Here is a 5,158-nt window from a genome sequence, read left to right on the forward strand (position 1 = left end):
TAATATTTAATTCGAAGGAAAGTAATGGTAGACGACTAGCAGGAGAAGTGGAAATGGCTTTCCCATCCATTTAAAATTTTTTGTTGAGACGATGCTCTCCGATAATTCTTTATCTTATGATTCTTTTGAAAGTCGCAGACTTTTCGACGGATGCAATTGACAAGTTGCCAAGAAAGAAAATGGGAAAACGTTGTCCTTGCCGCTTTGTCGCCTAGATCCCTTAGGTCCATCCGACGACTTTCTTTTCCCTCGGAGGGAAAGCATGGACTGCAACGTATGAAAAGTCGGGCCTCGAGAGCGCGTGCTTTACCATGGCTGAGTGCGTTTGCACGTACGTAGAAGTGCTTATTTTTGCGGCCACTTAATGGAACGTGAGGGTGAAGTTTAGAGAAACTTAAGAGAGTTGCAAAACAGGAAATCACCTTTCACGAGTTAAATCCAAAAAGACGCAAACATCTTCATCGTCCGATGAATCTTGGGATCGATCAAATTTCAAAATTTCCCTTTTTGTTCGCCTTCGTATCCTCCCGTATCGATCCTTCAAGTATCTACCATAAAATCAAAAATTTATTTGATCCACTTTCCAAGCTTGGAATTTTAATAATTTTCAAAAGAAAATTATTAAACGAGAAACAAAAGAACAATATCAAAAAATCTGATTTCACGCGAAGATTAAATAGAATAAATGTGTACTATATAATTGAAACACGTTACACAAAATTAACGTTCCCTGTTCTTACTACGCAATGGCATAAAAACCTCTATCAACTCATCTACGATCAACCATGTATATACGTATATGTATACCATACGTATATATATATAGATATACACACAGGTTATTAACTTTTACGCATGTTATTCAATACTTGCCGTCTGGTTACCTACCGACTATCCCCGTAAAAGTAGCGATCGTTCTATCTGAAACGAGGGTATAAACCTGCTTGCGCTTTGTCGTTAATATATACCTCGAACAACTTATAACGCGATAAACATCGAACACGCGTACGATATCATGGATCATTAACAATCATTCCTCGAATAAATGGCGTTTAACCTTACCGGCCTTTCGCCACGTCACGTCGAGACGGAATTAGTAGGAAGTCCCTTTGGTAAATCGAATTTGATAAACGATGTAAGAAACGTCCGCTCGATCTTTTCTCTTTAGGTTTTTAGATATCGAAATTAGAAACGATACAATCTACTCTCTCCTTTGATTGATCGTGAGATTGAGAAAGAGATATTCGCGATCCACGCGTTTTTCCCCGATTAAATATTGCGATATTCCGTAGATATTCGCGAAACTAAGATCCAAACGAAGTTCGATCGATAATTTATCGTTATCAGCTCGCAGTTCTTTCTGTAAAGGTAATCCTCGTCGATTGTTTCGAGAAAAGTTATCGTTGTCCGGATTAATAGATAATTGGAACTACTGGAAAATATCTATATATATTATATCGTGGAAACTTTCTGTATGTCGGATTTATTTTTCTCTCGAGTGGATATCGTTATTCGAATAAGGAAGAATCGGAGGAATCTTTGTTATCCAAGTTTGATGAGGAATATTAAAATGCTCAAGCGATCCCGATTGTCTTATCTTTCTTTCTTGTTTCTCATCTCTTTCTCTCTCTCTCTCTCTCTGAATCGCGAAGAAAATCATTTCGAGGATTTAAAACACGATTCGAAACAAACGGAGAGAAGGATTTCCTCGGAGGAGGAAAAGAAATTTTATCGCCACAAAATCGATTCCTAGATAAACTTTTCATCATTTAGTATCTGTTTGCAGATGTAACTTCTTCTTTTTCGAGAATCCTGTTGCCCTCACCAAACACTTCCACAAAACGAAACCAGTAACGAGTTTCTCCCTCAACGATTCGAAATTTGAAATTTATTTTTTCGAAGAATTGCGAAGAGATATGGAACTTTCTCGCGGTTGGTCGGATCGATCGATTGACGTTGAAACCCTGCGATTAATCTCTGCACGCGATTTAAACGCGAAATACACCGCGTTTGGATAAGTGGCAAAAAGCACCAGGTAATGAAGCAAGCAGAGTGGTTTTCTCGATCGAATCGCTTCCGCGTTGCACGCTTATTTCAAATATTCTTCGCGAATCCGACGCTCGACGATATTTTTTTTTTTTTATTGTATTTTAAAATTCTTCTTCGGCGCGATTATCAATTAAATTCCATCCGATCGGTGTGCAGCGTGTTTCCTCCGCGATTTTTTTCTCAAGGATTCTTCAACGAACGATTCTTCAACAAACCATTGGATGGTAAATAAAATGATTCTGGAAAAAGTAGCCGCCCACGCGCGTTCTCTTTTCAGCGTCGCGTCAAAATAAACAATCCATCGGATCGATTGCGTACACCATCTTGCATCGTAAAACGAGTTACGCGATCGCAAGATAATTTATAAAGATATAAATTGTATAAATTGTAAAAATTATTTATAAACGAATCGGGGACAAAGGTAATGAAGCCTAGTAGTCACTCAACTCTTCGTTATTATCGTTCTTCTAACGAACAATTTGGATAATTTATGATCGAACAAAAAAATTCTTATTTCTCATTAAAGTCTCTCTCTCTCTCATTATATTCCATATCGAAATATCGAAAAGATTTATCAAAACGCGAATAAAGATTTTATTCGAAGAAATTCAGGAATGGAATTTCGCTCGCTTACTGGAGAAGTAGAGAATCTCGAAAGAGGTCGAACGTTGATCGTTACTTAGCCAAGAGCGAAAAATTTGTCGAAAAGGAGAATCGATCATTAAAGAACGACCGTAAAAATCTCTGGCAAACTCATTATCCTAATCGTGGACACATCTTCAAACACCTCTGGTTTTCTAAATTATTCCCAATCCTCTTTCGAAACGTTTCGCACAACGGCTTCTTCGCGGCCGAGCAATTAATCAATCGAAGCGAAAAGCAACGCTTAACTATTTTCAGCGGTTCCGCGGCCACCGATTAATCAACCGACCGGCATTTCGAATGGAAATGCAACGCTTAATCACTTGGGACGGCATAACTCCGTTGAAACTACAGCATCTACAGTTGGCCAAACTATCTCAGGTAATAATCCAGAACGGTGCTCGACGATTTCGCGTAGGTTCGGCGCGGATGAACTAGTGGTGGAAATCCTGGATCCTCGGTTACTCGACGACGCCCTCGATTCGAGCAACGGCAACAAATCACGTCGATAACGAACGTCCATCCTCGCCCACACTGCGCTACCATCCCGCGTTTTAATGTGTCGCTCCACATTCGCGCGAATCTAACAGCGCTAAGTTGTATCGCGATTCGTTCCGAGCAGATGGATTTTTTTGGATGAAATTTTGAACGTCATGCAACTGTGAACACCGTATCGAATATCGGGATTCGTTTTCAACTTGGAGCGGGGGACCTCTTTCGTTCCACTCTTTTGAGAGCGTTGCGTGGAAAATTGATGAAATTCTTCTAAGCCTTATTATTTAGAATTTATTATCCTCTCGTTGAAAAACTTGTTAACGCGTTGACAACATCGATTTACAATTCGAGTTTAGAATTTTGTTATTAAGAAAATTATTGAAATCGTTGGAAACATTATTGAATATAATAAAAGTTTTAAATATAAATTGTATTCAAAAAGTGAAATATAATAGAAATAATAAGTAAATAATTAAAGAAACGTAAGAATTAAAGAGATCGAAAGAGAATATGATCGATGGATAATATTTCATTTTAATCTTTTAAGAAGAAGTTTCTTCTGCTTGAAAGTAAAATATTTTGAGGCTTGAAACTTTCTTGCACAATGTTTTAAGATCTACCTTAGAAAATGTCAACAACGAATAGATTACGTTTAAGATGTGTTTAAGATTTTTATTTTCGTGTATGAAAGAGTTTTACGTAATAGAACCTAGTGGAAAATAATTCAATATAAACTATGTGTCAGAAGTGAAACAATTATACCGATCGATGGATCGAATTACCGCAAACACGTTCGTAACTCGCGATACGAATAGTTGATACGAAACAAGAAAAGAAGTGTGATCTATTACATATGACCGTTCCTTTTACCAACGAAAATACAATGAATCGTTAATCAATCGAGATATCGGAACACAGGTGTCCACGTTTGTGAATCAATCTACGCTGCGCCGATTCTTACACAATCGTTCTTTAAGCTTTATTCGCTATACTTTCGTAACGAATGTTTATCGATCGATTTGCTTGAAAACTCGAAGATCGACGAGAAACTGCTAATGATGGCCGATCGATGTTGGTGTAAATTGACAGCTATCCGAGAAAATATTTTTCAGGTAGTTTCATTTTCCTTGCGCGTGAGTTCGTTTGAACATGTCAGAGTTTAAAAGCGCCCCAATTTCTTTTTTTCTTTTTTTGTTTTGTTTAAAAATTGACTCAGGTGTGCAAAGACTTTGTCTTTCAAACTCTGTATATTTAAACTCGGATATTCAAAGCGCGATGTGTTTGGGAATATATTTTCTAAGCTACTAGTCTTTCAACCCACGTCCATTCAATCTGATCGCTGATTCGAACCGATCGGATTTCCATCCAGTAACACGGTAATGTTGTTGTATTACAGTAACGTTTAACGAACGGGTCGTTGTGCTGCAGAGATATCTTTTTAAGCGCAACACGCGACAAAGCTTTTGATAGTCAATTGCTTTTAATCGTTTCCCGCTTTCCCGCGTCGTCCGTCCGATATTCCATCTATTAAATCTTTAATAATTCCATTATATCGTCAAACGTACAACCATTTCCACATACATACGCTCCCATTAAATCGCTAACTCCGCGTAACGCAATTACCGTTTCGAAAACGATAATTCACACAATTTCTATAATTTCCCAACGAATTGATTTACAATTTTCTATTCTACACAACTATCGCGCCACAGCTTCCTAAACCTGAATATTTCAATGACATGGCCCGTTCGAACACGAAGAAGCCAACAGTCCCGACATAAAATTATTCCGAAACGCGTCGAATTCCTTTGGTCGGCGCGAAATAAAACGCGCGTCCCGCAAAATATTCGAAAGTCGATCCGCTCAACTCTCCAACAGCCCAACTTATATCGGCCCTCGGAGACACATGCATTTATCGTTTCTCTTCCTTTTTTTTTTTTCTTATTTTTTTTTTTTTTTTTTTTTTTTTTTT

At 37.9% G+C, this 5,158-nt stretch overlaps 1 protein-coding gene across 1 annotated transcript in view; it reads right to left on the bottom strand.

Annotated features, from left to right (window-relative positions):
* LOC102677152 (extracellular sulfatase SULF-1 homolog) overlaps window positions 1-5,158 on the bottom strand; it is a 72,295-nt gene that overhangs the window by 65,995 nt on the left and 1,142 nt on the right. The gene's annotated exons all lie outside the window — the stretch shown is intronic.

Source organism: Apis dorsata, unplaced genomic scaffold (assembly GCF_000469605.1).
Source record: "Apis dorsata unplaced genomic scaffold, Apis dorsata 1.3 scaffold_163, whole genome shotgun sequence".
Lineage (NCBI taxonomy): Eukaryota > Metazoa > Arthropoda > Insecta > Hymenoptera > Apidae > Apis > Apis dorsata.